Raw genomic sequence first — 18,409 nt, 5'->3', positions numbered from 1 at the left:
AGCATGAAAAGCATCGCCCTTCCTCCATTGTCCATCACATGTTCATCATTTTCTTAAAGCCCCACCAGAAGCACACTTAATGTTCACATTTCTAGCAACACTTTGTTGCTAGAATCAGGTATATTCTCTAAGATTTTTCCTGGAGCTCTTCTCAGTTCCTTCTGAGCCCTTGCCAGAATTACTTTTGATATTCATAATTCTACCAACAGTTTCTTCAAGACGATCTAGGCTTTTCTATCAGGCACCTTAAAACTTTTCCAGCCTCTACCCATCACCCAATTCCAAAACTACACCCACATTGTAGGTATTTGTTAGAGCAGCACTCCCACTTCTCAGTACTTGCAGTGAAATGGCTTGCTTTTGTGTGCCCTTTCTCACTGTGGTTTGAAGCTCGCACCCAAGTGAGGACAGTGCACATAAGGTAATTGTGGCCCACCAAGGGGATTGGTCAGTTTTGCCATCCCTCTAGGCTTAAAATGAGACATCTCAGAGGTAGGAAGAGATGATCTCACCACCACCAAGAAAGAAGAGCCAGGAGTGGAGTGTGTAATTTAGACCCAGGATCCCTGCACTGAGAAGCTCCTGGAACTAGGAGATCGAGAGAGAGAGAGAGAGGCAACAATGAAGACAGCGAGAAGCAGTGGCAGAGAAACAGCTGCAGTAGAGACTGGCAGGATATGGTGTGGCAGGCGTACTGGCTCACGGAGTGAGAAAACTGCATGCCTTCGGGCAGGAGGCTTGCTGGTGGAGTAGGTTGCCTCTGGGCACTTGGCAGAGCTAGGTTTGTCAACCCACACAGCTAGAGCTGAGTGGATTCAAGCCGAGGCTTACTGGCAGAGTGGGGTGCCTCTGGGCACTTACTGGCCGAACTGAAGAGCTTTGTAACACGTCCCACAGCAAGGCAGAGAGGCTTAGAGGCCAGAAAGAGGTGTGCCTGCAGGCATGACTGAGGAGAGGCTGTCCTGAAAGAAGAACTGTATCCTGAGCATACCTGAACCTGAATTGTAACCTGTTACTTTCCTGACAAATTCCACAATTGTGAGTATTGTCTGTGAGTTCTGTGCGGCTGTTGCAATGAATTATCAAACCCAGCAGAGAAGTAGAGAGTGCTGCGGAAGGGGCAGTTGTGGCAGAATCGGTAAAGATGGAGGAGAGAGGAGGCATGTCTGACCTCCTCCTCATAGGAATCAATCTTGGGCTGCTGATCTTGATTCTCCTTCCCCCTTGTGAAGTTAGAGGAGTCAGATGCTGCCACTACACTATTTTTATAGTTGGCATCAGAAGTGGGGCTCTTTGCAATGGCTCCATACTCATGGAAGCATGGGACTTTGTAAGAGAAAGAACAAAGGGGCTTGGGAAATGAGGCTTTTAACTCTTAGATGGTTACTTTTGTTGTTCTTACCCATTGTTAGGGATTGAACTTTGTCCCCCCAAAATGTGTGCCAACTTGGCTAGGCTATGATTCCCAGTATTGTGTGGCTGTCCTCCAATTTGTGATGTGTTGTAAATCTCTATGATGTTTATGAGACAGGATTAGAAGCAGTTGTGTTAATAAAGAAAGATACGATCTACAGGTTTAGGTTGTATCTTGCTTGAATCAATCTCTTTTGAGATATAAAAGAAAGAAGCAAGCAGAGAAGTGAGAGACCTCATTACCTCCAAGCAAGAAGACCAAGGAGTGGAGTGCATCCTTTGGACCTGAGGTCCCTGTGCTGAGAAGCTCCTACAGCAGAAGAAGACTGATGACAAGGACCTTCCCCCAGAGCTGACAGAGAAAGCCTTCTCCAGGAACTGGAGCCCTGAATGTGGACTTCCAGCCTCCTCCATTGTGAGAATAAGTTTCTGTCTGTTGAAGCCAGCTACTTGTGATATTTCTGTTATAGCAGAACTAGATAACTAAGACACATGTAGTGGCCTGGGGCAAAAACTAGGCCAGATAAGCAAGATGATTGATAGGGGTCCAGGGTCTACTGGACCCACCCATCCAGAGGCCAAAGGGCATATGCATATGAACTGAAAGATAATTAAGAGGTGTAAAAGATGTAACTAGAATATTTTTTAAAAGGGTTATGTGTTTATCTGAACATACTGTGAATACTGAATGTTTCCCCTACCTAGTGTTGTAAAGCAGATCCACAAGTAAGATGGAAATGAATACTGGATATTATGGACAGTGTGTAAGGCTGCCTTCAGCCAATACTTTACTGGATATGCTAAAAGAGAAACTAGAAATTTGCATGAAAGAAACACAGGCTGTTGTTTTGAATACAGTAGTCCTGCATATAAAGTATTGGGGCCTTAAGCCAAAAACCTGGGGGCCACCCAGAAAATATGCATTTTAAAAGACACACACAACCACCCAGAATTGCTGGGACAACAGAATATTTGCATTTGAAGGAAGGACCCACAGAGAAAAAACAAAAAATGACTGTATTGCTTTTTGAATTTTGATCAAGCCAGCAGTTTGCCCTTGGATGTATCAAGCCAGGAAAAGTCAATGCTCATCAAAATCCCCTTCAAGGAATGGAAGTTAAAGGGAGTTCGTGATTAGACAGCCTAGTATACTCACTTGAGGTGACCCCCTGGGTCCACTCAAAGAGTGGAAGTGGGGAAAGTATATTAAAGAATAAAAAAAAAAAAAAAGATGGGCTGAATTTAGACATGTTCCACAGGTATCTACTGAACTATCCCATGGACAGTAGGGACGAGAGAAGGGCTGGATGGTTAAAAATGCAGGAAGTTGTGTGGACTCCTGAGCTGATGGGTGGAGCCCATAGACCTAGGCCAAGGGGGCTAGGGATGAGAGAGAAAAGGGGCTGTCTGGTCTGAAGTGTCAGGGGCGTGTGTCATCTCTTGGGCCTAAGGCTGCTACCCATTGTGACCTAGCTTGGATGGCTACAGATGAGCTGACAACAACCCAACAGAGTGAAGAGAAAGATGTTTGACACTGTGAGCTGATGTAAATTGCAGTAATTTGATGGCTTATTCTGGACTGGACTTGGCTTATAGATGTAGATGCTCAAAATTACAACCGTAACAGAAGATTCTTCAAGACTAGGGAACATGCTTTTCTCCTCAGAGAACTGGTTTGACGTTGTCGTTAGGTATCCAGTTGGCTCCAACTCATAGTGACCCATGTACAACAGAATGAAACACTGCCCAGTCCTGCGCCATCCTCATGATCGTAGTTATGCTTGAGCCCATTGTTGTAGCCACTATGTCAATTTATCTCGTTGAAGGTCTTGGCCCTTTTTCACTGACCCTCTACTTTACCAAGCCTGATGTCCTTCTCCAAGGACCGGTCCCTCCTGATAATACGTCCAAAGTATGTGAGAGAAAGTCTCACCACCCTGGCTTCTAAGGAGCATTCTGGTTGTACTGCTTCCAAGACAGATTTGTTCATTTCTTTGGCAGTCCAGGGGATATTCAACATTCTTCACCAACACCATAACTGAAAGGCATCAAATTTCTTCTGTCTTCCTTATTCATTGTCCAGCTTTCACATGCATATGAAGCGACTGAAAACACCACTTGAGTAAGGCTTTAGTAAGGCACACCTGAGTCCTTAAAGTGACATATTTGCTTTTTAACACTTTAAAGTGGTTTTTTGCAGCAGATTTGCCCAATGCAATATGTCGTTTGATTTCTTGACTGCTGCTTCCATGGATGTTGATTGTGGACCCAAGTAAAATGAAATCCTTGACGACTTCAATCTTTTCTCCGTTTATCCTGATGTTGCTTATTGATGCAGTTGTGAGGATTTTTGTTTTCTTCATGTTGAAGTGTCTTGGTCATCTAGTGCTGCTATAACAGAAATACCACAAGTGGATGGCTTTAACAAAGAGGAATTTATTCTCTCACAGTCAAGTAGGCTACAAGTCCAAATACAGGGTGTCCACTCTAGGGGAAGGTTTTTCTCTCTCTGTTGGCTCTGAAGGAAGGTCCTTGTCAACAATCTTCTCCTGGTTGAGGAGTTTCTCAGCACAGTGACCTCTGGTCCAAAGATCACGCTATTCTCCTGGTTCTTGTTCCTTGGTGGTATGAGGTCCTCCTGTCCCTCTGCTCACTTCTCTCTTTTATATTTCAAAAGAGAAGAGAGTGCCTTAAAATGTAGATTAATCTTGTGGATTGAGTCTACATAACTGCCGTTAATCCCACCTCATTAACATCATGGAGATAGGATTTACAACACACAGGAAGTTCACATCAGATGACAAAGTGGTGGACAATCACACAATACTGGGAATCATGACCTAGCTAAGTTGAGATATTTTGGGGGGACACAATTCAATCCATGACGAGGTGTAATCCATATTGAAGGCTGCAGTCTTTGATCTTATCTGTAAGTGCTTCAAGTCCTCTTCACTTTCAGGAAGTAAGCTTGTGTTATCTGCACAATGAAGGTTGTTATAAGCCTTCCTCCAATCCTGATGCCCTGTTCTTCATATAGTCCAGCTTCTCGGATTATTGCTCAGCATACAGATTGAGTTAATATGGTGAAAGGATATAAACCTGACACACACCTTTCCTGACTTTAAACCACTGTATCCCCTTGTTCTGTTCACCCGACTGCCTCTTGATCTATGTACAGGTTCCTCATGATCACAATTAAGTGTTTCGGAATTCCCATTCTTCGCAATGTTATTCATAATTTGTTATGATCCACACAGTTGAATGCCTTTGCATAGTCAATAAAACACGGGTAAACATCTTTCTTGGTATTTTCTGCTTTCAGCCAGGATCCATCTGACATCAGCAATGATATCCCTCGTTCCACATCTTTTTCTGAATCCGTTTTGAATTTCTGGCAGTTTCCGGTTGATGTCCTGCTGCAACTGCTTTTAAATGACCTTCAGCAAAATTTTACTTGTGTATGACATTAATGATATTGTTCGGTAATTTCTGCATTTGGTTGGATCACCTTTCTTTGGGACAGGCATAAATAAAGATCTCTTTCAGTCAGTTGGCCAGGTAGGTGTCTTCCAAATTTCTTGGCATAACACTTTAAAGAGATCTTTTGCAGCAGATTTGCCCAATGCGATGCATGGTTTGATTTCTTGTCTGCTGTTTCCACGCTGCTGACACATGGTGAAAGATGCCAACCCATGGTGCTACAGCTGAGCACCCTTGGGCTAAGGCTTACTGGTGGAGTGGGGTGGCCTGGGGCACTTACTGGCAGAGTTAAAGAAGCTTTGTAACACTTTCCTGAGCATGGCAGAAGCCGAGGGGCCAGAGAGAGGTCTGCCTGTGGGCAGAGCCAAGAAGAGGTTGTCCTGATGGAAGAACTGTATCCTGAGCATTCCTGACCCTGAATTGTAACCTGTTACTTCCCAATAAACCCCATAATCACGAGTATTATCTGTGGAGTTCTGTGGGCCACTGCAATGAATTATCGAACCCAGGAGAGAAGTAGAGGGCATTCTGGGAGGGACAGTTAGTGTCAGAAGTGGTAAAGACGACTGAGAGAGGAGGCATGTCTGACCTTCGCCTCATAGGGATCAGCCTAGATCTGTTGATCTTGATTGTCCTTCTCCTTTGTGAAGTTGGAGGAGGCCAAACACTGAACATATGCCATTTTTACAGTACCAAATTCTTAGTTATCTAGTACTGCTGTAACAGAAATAGCACAACTGGATGGATTTAAAAAACAAGAATTTATTTTGTCACAGTTTAGGAGGCTGGAAGTCCTAATTCAGGGCTTCAGCTCTAGGGGAAGGCTTCCTCTCTCTCTGTCAGGTCTGGGGGAACGCCCTGGTCTTTTCAGCTTCTGTTTCCTGCTTCCTTGGAGATCTCCACGTGGCTGGCATCAATCTTCCCCCGTTTCTGCTTGCTAGCTTGCTTGTTTCATCTCTTTTATATCCCCAAAGTGACTGACTTGAGATACACCCCACACCAATCTTACCTCACTAACAAAACAAACACAGCCCATTCCCAAATGGGATTATAAGCACAAGCACAGAGGTTAGGATTTACCAGGCGTATTTTTAAGGGACACAATTCAATCCACAGTCAGCAAAGCAGAAAGTATGCACGTATGCGGAGCTTTGTGGGCCGTAAGGTCTCCTACACAACCACTCAACTCTCCCTCTGCAGCGCAAAAACAGCCCTAGACCTATGGGCGGCGTGGTGGATTAGTTCTTCAGACAGCAGTTAGCCAACGACTGGCTGAGAGGAGAAAATAGATGATAATAAAAACCAAGGCTTTCGAACTACTGGCCGGGGAATATACCGCCCTTTGTCCCACCAGTCGAGGTTCCTGCGGTTCTGGGCTTCCAAATATTCGTTCTCACAAGCCTCTGTACCAGAGACACAGACCACCTTCACGCCGTTATGAAGACGAAACCTAGACGAGACATCCCTAAGATGCCCATCCCTCGGCTCCAACTTCACTGATCCCATATTAAATCCCGAACCAGACACCGCTTTCATCGTAAATACCCCATCCACCGCTTACGTGCAGAGAGATCCGCAAAGCCCCCGGACCCTGACAGTCAGGACAAGCCTTAATCGTTCTACAAAGGCGCTCACCCCATCTCTGACCCCAACGGCGCTAACACCTGCTTCCCCTCTCACAGCTTCACCCCGGCGCTCCCCTCAGGAAATCAGTGTCATCAGGACACCACGTCCACACACCTACCTCGCGCTGTTTCAAGACAGAAACACACACTGACCTGTTTTTCTTCTGAATCACCCCAAGTTCCGAAAGTTGCACTGATTTCCGTGAACTATTTCTTCTTCCCCACTCTCCGCGCTGAATCCCTGTCTGCCTACGGCGACAGGCGAGGGTCGAGACTTTTGAAGGAGCGCGGACAAGGGCATTTCCGGCACGGCCTTTTCAAGTCATACGTCTGAGCTATTCCCGTTGTGTGTGTGTGTGTGCGCGTGTGTGTGCGTGTGTGTGTGTGGAGGCGGCCATATTTGAGTACCGGCCGTACAGAACAAATGCAGCAGCTTCTTTGTGCCAAAAGCCAGGAGGAGGAGAAAGTTAGCGGAACTGTTGGATATGCTGTCTCCTCAACCCTTGCAAAAAATGGATAGATTTTCCGTCGCTCGAACTTCACTAGGAAAACAAGGCAGAGATCAAATTGCATGGGCAAAAAAGTAATATTGTCGCTTCCTTTAAACACTTTGTAAAAAAAAAAAAATCAGAATGAAAATACATTTGAAAATGGACAAGCAGGAGTTCAAGAGTGTGCATCAGAGATAGGCTTCTGAAAAGAATAAAGGGTAAAGGGAAAAAGCCGGTACACGGACAACCACGAATAGCTTCTGACTGAAAAAGTCTTGCAGGAAGCGGTTTAAGGACAGAAAAAGATTTGAAGAAACAAACTGATTTTATATGAGAGTGTCCATCACAGACAGGGCAAAAAAGCTGGTGGAATAAGCCTAGGTTATATTTGGAGTGGGGTATATGAGAAAGACTGCTACAGGTGAGGCCAGTAAAAACAAGTAGATCACCTAGCCTTTCTTCCTAGTCCAACTTGGTGCCATGTGATGGATTGCTTTTCCGTGGCTGTAAGAGTGGCTTGGGGGTGGCTGGGTCCCAATTCAATGCAGTTGCCACACAGTACTCACAGACAATACTTACAGTTGAGAGGTTTATTAAGGAAGTTACAAGCAGGTTACAATGCAGGTTCAGGAACATCAGGATATAGTTCTTCCATCAGGACGGCCTCTTCATAGCCATTCCCGCAGGCGTGCCTCTCTCTGCCCTGCTCAGGCAAGTGTTACAAAGCTCTTTTAGCTCTGTTGATAAGTGCCAGGAGGCACCCCACTTGGCCTGTAAGCCTTGACCCGAAGGTACTCATCTCTCTCACTTGGCAGGTCCGCACACGCACTGTAACCACCTTGCTCCATGGGCCGGGAAACCCACCATCTTGCATATAAAAGCAATCCATCACACCGCAATGGCCTTTCTTGCCACAGTCTTGTAACTTCCATCAAGTGACTGGGTGAGACTATGTAAATGAGGTGCTTGTAACCCACCAAGGGTATTGGATAGCTTGCTAATAATGCTAATAAGGTTTATTACACACTTTTGTGGGGGTGGGATCATACAAATAAGGTGTATGGAATCCTAATGAGGAGATTGGCAGGTTTTGCCATCCTGCTAGGCTTAAAGTGAGCCATCTCAGAGGTGGATGGGGGAGGGGGCAGGGACCTAATTAGCACCAAGAAGAAGAGCTAGGAGTGCAGGACATCCTTTGGAGCTGGGATCCCTGCACTGAGAACCTCCCAGACCCAGGAGACAGAGAGAGTTGCAACACCAGAGACAGCTAGAGACAGTGAGAAGCAGCGGCACAGAAAGAGCAGCAGCAGATGCAGCCAGAACCAAAAGACTGAAAGACAATGGCAAGGTGGGCTTCCAGGCCTACTGAGCAAGAAGAATAATCGCCTTTGGGTAGGAGGCTTGCTGGCAGATTGGGGTGCCCCCAGGCACTTGGTAGAGCTAGGCTTGCTGACCCATGGAGAGAGCTGAGCGCCTTCAAACTGAGGCTTACTGGTGGAGTGGGGTACATCTGGGCACTTAATGGTGGAACTTAAGTGCTCTGTAACACTTGTCTGAGCAGGGCAGAGGCTCTGCTAGCCCAAGAGGCCCTAGGGGCAGAGGCTGAGAGGCTGAGGGCCAGGGAGAGACCTGCCTGTGGGCACAGCCGAGAAGTGGTCCTGACTGAAGAACTATATCCTGAGTCATTCCTAATCCTGTTACTTCCCTCATAAACCCCATAATCATGAGTAGTGTCTGTGAGCTCTTTGTGGCCATTGCAAGGGGTTATTGAACCCAGCAGAGTAGTAGGGAGTGCAGTGGAAGGGACACGGGAATGAGAACTGGTGAAAAGGTTGGAGGATGGAGGTATGTCTGACCTCCACCTCAGAGCAGTCAGCCTTGGGCTGTTGATGCTGATTATGATTCTCCTTCTCCCTCAAGAAGTTAGACAAGGAGGTCTGATCCTGCCGCCATGCCATTTTTACAGTTGGCATCAGAAGTGGGACTCAGTGCAATGGCTCCAGACTCATAAAAGCACGGGAATTTGTAAGACAAAGAAGGAAGGGGCGTGGGAAGTGAAACTTTTGGTTCTTAGATGGTTGCTTTGGTTATTGTTACCTGTAACAGCTGACAGGAAAGTAAGAGATGTTATCCTTCAGCTGAGTGGGGAAAGGCCACATCTGGAGTGGCTTGGGGAGAAAGCCAGGCCGGTTAAACAAGATGATTGATGTGGAGCTAGGGTCTTCTTCTTCTTTTTTTTTTTTTTAACATTTTCTTGCTCTTTAGGTGAATATGTACATAGCAAATCAATTTTCCAACCAATGATTCTTACATAAATTTTTCAGGACATTGGTTGTGATCCCTGCAGTGTGTCAGCACTCTCCCCATTTTCTCCCTAGTTTCTATTTGTCTGGTTTCGTTGTCCTTCCTTATCTTCTTATCTTTGGTTTGGGCAAATGTTGCCCTTTTGGTCTTGTATAGTCAACTGTTCCAAGGAGCACATTCATCACGGATGTTATTGTTTATAGTCCTGTCTATTATTTGGCTGAAAGGTGGCCTCCAGGTATGTTTATAGCTTCAAGTTGGAAAGTTGTCCTAGGGCAACAGTGTTGGGGGGGTCTTCCAGTTTCACCCAGATTAGTATGTCTGTTTTTATTTTTTAGTTTGTATTTCATTCTACATTTTCTACCCATTCTTTCTATTGTGATACCGGTGAGAGCGGTTGGTAGTGGTAGCCAGGCACCATCTAGTTCTTCTAGTTCTTTGACTGAAGCTTACTGGTCGTGTGAGGTGCCTCTGGGTACTTATTGGCAGAGCTAAAAGAGCTTTATAACACTTGCCTGAGCAGGGCAGAGGCTGGGCCATCCCAAGGGGCTTGAGGAACCGAGGCTGGGAGTTAATGGCCAGGGAGAAGAATACCAGTAGGCACAGCCAAGAAGCTGGCCTCACCAAAGAACTGTATCCTGAGTCACTGTGAAGTTAGAGGAGGAGGTCTTACCCTGTCGCCATGCCATTTTCACAGTAAGCGAGCTTCACTGAAACCTGTTCATCATCGATACATGCAAGCCTCCACTGACATACAGGACGTATCTCTGCCTGAGGTGCATTTGCCAGGAATGGGACCGTGGCCTAACACACGGTAGTCTCGCATTCTCCCACTGAATCAATGCCACCCTCAATTTACTTCTCCTCCAGTCCATTTGTCAGCCAGCAGTCATTAATACACAAGCAATTAAGAATTGATATTTCGGAGTATTATCTGGAATATAGATTATTGGAGGTTGATGAGAATAGGTTAAAGGATAAAACGAAAACACAACCCATGGGTCATCCTCATACTTGGCACCACTTACTGTTGGTACTGTCTCAAAAATAACATTGGTTCACTCTTCTCTAATCCTCTTTACTTCATTTCTCCTAATTACTGCTTAATTTGCCACTTCATTGGTCTCTACAAGTGACCCTGTAAGCAAAATATACAAAAGATTATACAGTATGTATAAACTGGTAGTAGTACTAGGAGTGCCTGAAGTCCTCTTCCTTTAGGAGGAGGAGAGAGAACCACCATCAGCACAAAGCTCATGGTGATTCCTATGAAGTGGAGGTCAGACTTAACTCTTCTCTCCACACTTTTTACCAATTCTGACACCAGCCATCACTCCCATGGCACTCTCTGCTTCCCTGCTGGGTTTTATAATTCGTTGCCATGGCCACAGAGAATTCACAGATCATACTCACAAGTACGGGGTTTATTAGGGAAGTAACAGGTTACAATTCAGGATCAGGAATGACTCAGGATACAGTTCTTCCATCAGGACAGCTTCTCAGCCATGCCCACAAGCAGGCCTCTCTGGAACTCACCCCTCAACCCGGCCTCTTTCCTGCCCAGGCCAGTGCTACAGATCTTAGCTCCATGGGTTGGCAAGCCCCACAGCAGCCATCTGGCATTGGTCTCCTGGTTCCCGCCACCACCATTTCTGCACTGCTGCTTGTTGCTGTCCATCGTGTTACAGCTCCTGTGTCCTGGGTCTAGGTTTTCAGCACAGGGACCCTGGGTCCAAAGGACATGCTCTGCTCCTATGTCTTCTTGGTGGTAGTGATGTCCCCCATCTGCTCTGGGATTGGCTGTCTTTTAAGCCTAGTGGAATGGCAGTACCGACCAATGCTTTTAGGGTTCCATATGCCTGCTTTGCATTGTCCTACTTCACAAGGGTTTCATGCACTTTATTTGCATTATTAGCAAGCTGACCAATCCCGTTGGTAGGCCACGAGTACCTTATTTGCTTAGTCCCACCCACTTGGTGGGATTTAGAAAACCATGGCAAAAGGGCCATATAAAAGCAATCCACAGACCCCTTCCAATTCTATCTCCTCCTGCTCTGCTGCTGGGCCCCTTCTGGGGCTGTCATTGCTGGCTTTGCTGCTTAGGCCTTCTGGCGCATTTGCTGCCAGCTCTGCCACTGGGCCTCTTCTGGGCCTTTCACTGTCTTCAGCATCACAGCCTTTGACCAGTGTTACAGCTCTTTTAGGAGCTTCCTTGCCTCCTCTCTTTCTGATTCTTCTCTCTTGCCTTTTCTCCTTTCTGCTTCTTGTCTACTCTTTACTGCTTTTGAAACCTCTTTTGGGTTAGATATATATGTAAGCAAATTCCTTGTCAATTTCAAGGTATGACCTTCCCACCAGGGCCACAAACTGACCAATCCTTTCTTGGTAGACCACTGATACTTCCATTTCCAAAGTAGGCTATAATGACTTTATTTGCGTAGCATATTGACCAAACCCTGGAAGGTGCGTACCAATCACAGTGCAGACAAAAATACCAAACCAACTAGTTTACAGCTTACCCAGAAAATTTAACAAACCCTCTGGGGTAGAATATTAGGGCAAATGTAACTCCTCAGTGATTAGGGGAAAAAAAATCTCCCTCAAGCTGTTTTCCAAAGAACCAAGGCAAAAGGCCACACAAAGGAACTCATTTTGCCACAGAGCCTGCCTGATTAGTTCAGGGAATGCAATGATCAGACTTGCCCTGACAGGATGTGCAGTGTGGGGTTTACAATTAACCTTACCTAAAGGAATTTGGTCTTTGCCCTCAGTTCCTGTGAAATAACTCTAAATATCCTGTAATAACCTGAGTCATTGAGGTGCCTTTTTTATCTGGGCGAGTATCTGAGGGTTTGTGTGGGGAGATGTGCAAAACAGAAAGACCACCTCATGGCCTTATATCAGCTGGCCTCAGGGATTGAGGGGGTCATGATTCAATCCATCGTGCCTATGGAATGAAGCCCCAATCATGATTATGAAATGAAATCAATAAAAGCTCTGGATACGGAAGTTCCATGGTTTTCCTGGTTGGTGAATGTAAAAATGGCAGAGTTGGGGTGAAGGTGTCAGACTTTTTCGTCTGATTTCACAAGAGGGAGGAGAGAGAATCAAGATCATCAGCATCAGCCCAAGGCTTATCCCTATGAGGAGGAAGTCAGACATACCTCCTCTCTCCAACCTTTTTCCAACTCTGACATCAGCCGTCCCTTCCACGACACTTTCTACCTCTCTGTTAGATTCAATAATTCATTGCACCGGCCATACAGAACTCATATATGATACTCACAGTAACGGGGTTGATTTGGGAAGTTAACAGGTTACAATTCAGGAACAGTTCTCTGATCAAGACAGCTTCTTCTCAGCCATGCCTACAAGGCAGGCCTCTCTGGCCCTCAGCCCCTCAGCTCCCTTGGCCTCTCAGACCTGACCTGCTCAGGCAGGTGTTACAAAGCTCTTTAGCTCTGTCAATAAGTGCCCAGAGGCACCCCACTCCGCCAGGAAGCCTTGACCCAAAGGTGCTCGACTCTGTCAGCAAGCCTTCTGTATGAAGGTGCTCAGCTCTTTTGCTCTGTGGGTCAGCACACCTACTATAACCACCTCACTCAGTGGGGTGAAAAGTTCACTGCACCATTTTGTTCCAGTCTCCTGGTGCTGCTGCCTCTGTTTCTCTGCTGCTGCTTCTTGGAGGCTCCATTGTTAACAGCTCTCTGTCTCCTGGGTCTAAGGGGTTCTTGCGCAGGAACTCCAGGCCCAAAGGACACACTCTACTCCTAGCCTTCATTCTTGGTGGCAGTGAATTCCCCCGTCTAGTAATGAGGTGGAAACCCTGGTGGCGTAGTGGTTAAGTGCTACGGCTGCTAACCAAAGGGTCAGCAGTTCAAGTCTGCCAGGTGCTCCTTGGAAACTCTATGGGGCAGTTCTGCTCTGTCCTATAGGGTCGCTATGAGTCAGAATCGACTCGACGGCACTGGGTTTGGTTTTTGGTTTTTTGGTAATGAGGTCCCTCCTTTGCTCTGGAATTCTCTTTTTAAGCTTACTAGGATGGAAAAACTGAGCAACCCCCTTTTTAGGGTTCCATACACTCCTACCTGTGACAAGGATTCCATGGACCTTTTTTGCATTCTTAGCAAGTTGTGCAATCCACTTGGTTGGCCACAAACACCTTATTTGTATAGATCAACCCACTCATTGTGTGGGAGTCACAAAGACTATGTCTAGAAAGGTCATATTAAGTAATTCACTGCACTGCAGTGAAATACATCCATGCACATCAAGAGGCCGTAGCACAGCCTTTGTAACATAGAAGCTTTGCAATGGACAGCCTCTCAGGCTTCAACCTATGCATGCTTCTGTTTGTATCATTTTTTTGGTATAACAAAGCTTTAATTGTAAGTACAGCACTTTCTGTGAGTTTTGTGAGTCATTCTAGCAAAGCAGGAAACCCAAGAGATTAGTGTGAGTGACCAAGACAGAAGTGAGGTACTGAGAAATCTTAGCTGGGAAACTAAGAGGGTATAAGGAACCCCTGAATTTGTAGCCAGTAGGTCAGAAGTGAGGGGAGCCCGATGCCACCAGATGTCTTAGACTGAAAGATGGTCCTTTTAACTGATGAGATGACCTACCTCGGAGTGGCTAGAGCCGAAGTGTTGCATAGGTGGCTGGTAATGAACAATATCGACAAATGAGGATTTGGAATTGATTTGATCTTTATCCTTATTGCTGATGACAGAATAGTGGAGATTTTGAGATTCCCACACATGCAGATTCACAAGGCAAGTGGAGAGGAGACTGTGGTTGGTTGAGCACCCATTTCAGATTCTTTGCTGGAAAGTGTCTGCCATGAATCCATCCTATTATGGTGTGAGGGTGATGAGGGGAGCAGTAATCCAAACGTCAGCGCAGAGATGTTCCAACTTCAGTGTGCATGACCTAGTAATCCCAATTCTAGGCATATACCCAGAAGAAATCAGAAACACAAATAGAAACCTGTACACTAATGTCCACTACATCTCTCTTCACGAGAGCCAAACTATGGAAACAATCGAAATATCTATCAACATATAAAAGGATACACAAAATGTGGTATATCCATACAATGAATATTACTCAGTGGTGAAGAGAAATGAAGTCCTGATGCATGCCACAAATGGATGAAACTTGAAGACACTATACTGAGCAAAATATGTCAGTCACAAAAGAACAAGTACTGTATGATCTCACTTACATGAAATACGCAAATACATAAAAACGAAAGACTATTACTGTTTACCAGGAGTGAGAAGAAGGGGGGAAGGGAAGCTTTTGTTTGGGGTGCAGTGCGTTTTGGTGAATGGTAGTGGAATATTTTGGGAAATGATAGCGATAATGGTAATGCTACATAAAGATAACATCAGTAATTAAATTTTAAGTGTGGCATTTGTTGGGCTCGAGAAGGTTTTGATGTATAATTTCACAACAATTAAAAAAAAATGTGTGCAGCAGAAAGCCTTGTAATAAATGCATAATCCCCAGCCCAAGGCCCAGAAGGCCTGCTCTAGGGGGTCTGGGATGTGTCCCAGGAATGTGCATTCTCCCGCAAGTTTCTGAAAGAATCTTTAGGCAAGAAGTTCACAGACATCGCTTAGAAACTTGTTTCGATTTGCATTCTCTGCTTTAAAATATGATGATGCTTGGCTCCACTCAGTACACTTAAGTCTTGGTTCAAGTTACATCTGTCCAGAAAACGCCTCCCTGAAAATTTTTACTAAATAACTTCTCCCTATCTCTACACTTGCTGTTGTTGTTGTTAGGTGCCGTCAAGTCGGTTTCAACTCATAGCAACCCTATATACCTCAGAACAAAACAATGCCCAGTCCTATGCCATCCTTACAATCATCGCTACGCTTGAGCCCATTGTTGCACCCACTGTGTCAATCTCATTGAGGGTCTTTCTCTTTTCCGCTGACCCTCTATTTTAACAAGCATGATGTCCTTTTCCAGGGACCGATCCCTCCTAACATGTCCAAAGCATGTAAGATGCAGTCTCGCCACGCAGTCTCGCCATCCTTGCTTCTAAGGGGCATTCTGGTTGTACTTCTTCCAAGACAGATTTGTTCATTCTTTTGACTGTCCATGGTATATTCAATATTCTTTGCCAACACCACAATTCAAAGGGGACAATTCTTCGGTTTTCCTTATTCATTGTCCAGCTTTCACATGCATATCATGTGATTGAAAACACCATGGCTTGGGTCAGCACACCTTAGTCTTCAAGGTGACACCTGTGCTTTTCAACACTTTAAAGAGGTCCTCTGAGCCAGATTTGTCCAATGCACTGCCTCTTTTGATTTCTTGACTGCTTCTTCCATGGGTGTTGATTGTGGCTCCAAGTAAAATGAAATCCTGAAATCCTTGACAACTTCAATATTTTCTCCATTTATCATGATGTTCCTTATTAGTCCAGTTGTGAGAATTTTTGTTTTATGTTGAGGTGTAATCCATACTGAAGCCTGTAGTCTTCGATCTTCATCAGTAAGTGCTTCAAGTCCTCTTCACTTTCAGCAAGCAAGGCTATGTCATCTGCATAACACAGGTTGTTAATGAGTCTTCCTCCAGTCTTGATGTCGCATACTTCTTCATACAGTCCAGTTTCTCAGATTATTTGCTCAGCATACAGATTAAATAGGTATGGTGAAAGGATACATCCTGGATGCACACCTTTTCTGACTTTAAACCACTCCGTATCCCCTTTTTCCTCATGAGCACAATTAGGTGTTCTGGAATTCCCATTCTTTGCAATGCTATCCATAATTTGTAATGATCCACACAGTCGAATGCCTCTGCACAGTCAATAAAACACACATAAACATCCTTCTGGTATTCTCTACTTTCAGCCAGGATCCATCTGGCATCTGAAATGATATCCCTGGTTCCACGTCCTCCTCTGAATCTGGCCTGAATTTCTGGCAGGTCCCTGTCGATATACTGCTGCAGCCACTTTTGAATGAACTTCAGCAAATTTTGCTTGCATGTGATATTAATGATATTGTTCAATAATTTCCTCATTCGGTTGGATCACCTTTCTTGGGAATAGGCATAAATATGAATCTCTTCCAGTTGGTTGGCCAGGTAGCTGTCTTCCAAATTTCTTGGCATAGACAAGTGAACACTCCCAGCGCAGCATCTGTTTGTTGAAACATCTGAATTGATATTCTGTCAATTCCTGTAGCCTTGTTTCTTGCTAATGCCTTCAGCGCAGCTTGGACTCTTTCCTTCAGTACCATAGGTTCCTGGTCATATGTTACCTCTTGAAATGGTAGAACACTGTCAGTTCATTGTACTGTGGGGTCTTGCGTGTTGCTGTGATGCTGGAAGCTATGCCACTGGTATTCAGATACCAGCAGGGTCACCAATGGAAGGCAGGTTTCAGCTGAGCTTCCAGACTAAGACAGACTAGGAAGAAGTACCCTGCAGTCTACCGCTGAAAAGAATTAGCCAGTGAAAACCTTATGAATAGCAGCGGAACACTGTCTGACATAGTGCTGGAAGATGAGCCTCCCAAGTTGGAAGGCACTCAAAAGACGACTGGGGAAGAGCTGGTTCCTGAAAGTAGACTCAATCTTAATGACGTGGATGGAGTAAAGCTTTTGGGACCTTCATTTGGTGATGTGGCATGACTCAAAATGAGAAGAAACAGCTGCAAATATCCATCAGTAATCAGAAGAGGGAATGTAAGAAGTGTGAATCTAGGAAAATTGGAAATCATCAAAAATGAAATGGGACGCATAAACATTGATATCCTAGGCATTAGTGAGCTGAAATGGACTGGTATTGGCATTCTGAATTGGACAATCATACAGTCTACTATGCCGGGAATGCCAACTTGAAGAGGAATGGTGTTGCACTCATTGTCAAAAAGAACATTTCAAGATCTATCCTGAAGTACAACACTGTCAGTAATAGGATAATATCCATACGCCTACAAGGAAGACCAGTTAATAACACCATTATTCAAATTTATGCACCAACCACTAAGGCCAGCTTCTGCGGCCTGAAATTGATTGAACATGCAATCACGATGCATTGATAATTACTGTTGATTGAACATGAAAGTTGGAAACAAAGGAGATGGATCGGTAGTTGGAAAATATGGCCTTAGTGAAAGAAAAAATGCTGGAGATCGAATGATAGAATTTTGCAAGACCAACGACTTCTTCATTGCAAATACCATTTTTCACGAACATAAATGGCGACTATATACACGTGGACTTCATCAGATGGAATACACAGGAATCAAACTGACTACATCTGTGGAAAGAGACGACAGAAAAGCTCAATATCATCAGTCAGAAGAAGGCCAGGGGCTGACTGTGGAAAAGACCATCAATTGCTCATATGCAAGTTCAAGCTGAAACTGAAGAAAATCAGAGCAAGTTCATGAGAGCCAAAGTTCCACCTTGAGTATATCCCACCTGACTTTAGAAACCATGTCAAGGATAGATTTGACGCATTGAACACTAATGACCCAAGGCCAGAAAAGTTGTAGAATGACATCATACATGAAGAAAGCAAGAGGTCATTGAAAACACAGGAAAGAATGAAAAGACCAAGATGGATGTCAGAGGAGACTCTGAAACTTGCTTTCGAACATCGAATAGCTAAAGCAAAAGGAAGAAATGATGAAGTAAAAGATCTGAAGATTTCCAAGGGTGGCTCGAGAAGACAAAAAACAAAAACCCAAACCCACTGCCGTCGAGTCGATTCCGACTCATAGCGACCCTATAGAAGACAAAGTAAAATATTATAATGACATGTGCAAAGAGCTGGACATGGAAAACCAGAAGGGAAGAACACATTTGGCATATATCAAGCTGAAAGAACTGAAGAAAAAATTCAAGCCTCGAGTTGCAATAGTGAAGGAGTCTATGGGTAGTCCTTATTTTCCTTCACAGCAATTATTGCTTCCCAATGTTGTATTCTCCACTTTACCGTATGTCTCTCTGCTAGACTGTATAAAAAAAAAAAAAAAAAGACTGTACAGTATCCATAAAATCTGTCTTTTTCCACCATTGTATCCTTAGTGTGTAAAAGTGCCTGAAACAATGATGGTGCTTGAAA

The 18,409-nt window shown here is 44.7% G+C and overlaps 2 protein-coding genes across 7 annotated transcripts in view; both read right to left on the bottom strand.

The window, feature by feature from the left end:
• LOC100674882 (zinc finger protein 432-like) overlaps window positions 1–8,311 on the bottom strand; it is a 37,318-nt gene extending 29,007 nt beyond the window's left edge. The window contains exon 1 of one of the 2 annotated variants that reach the window (XM_064294150.1): window positions 6,672–8,311. The gene's annotated coding sequence lies outside the window, so the exon portion shown is untranslated. The remainder of the gene's footprint in view (window positions 1–6,671) is intronic. The other variant, XM_010586580.3, reaches the window with a different exon arrangement.
• Window positions 1–18,409, bottom strand: part of LOC100675448 (zinc finger protein 613-like) — a 228,307-nt gene that overhangs the window by 151,883 nt on the left and 58,015 nt on the right. The window lies entirely within an intron of this gene.

Source organism: Loxodonta africana, chromosome 11, assembly GCF_030014295.1.
Source record: "Loxodonta africana isolate mLoxAfr1 chromosome 11, mLoxAfr1.hap2, whole genome shotgun sequence".
NCBI classification, from domain to species: domain Eukaryota; kingdom Metazoa; phylum Chordata; class Mammalia; order Proboscidea; family Elephantidae; genus Loxodonta; species Loxodonta africana.
This window is presented reverse-complemented; position numbering and strand designations above follow the sequence as displayed.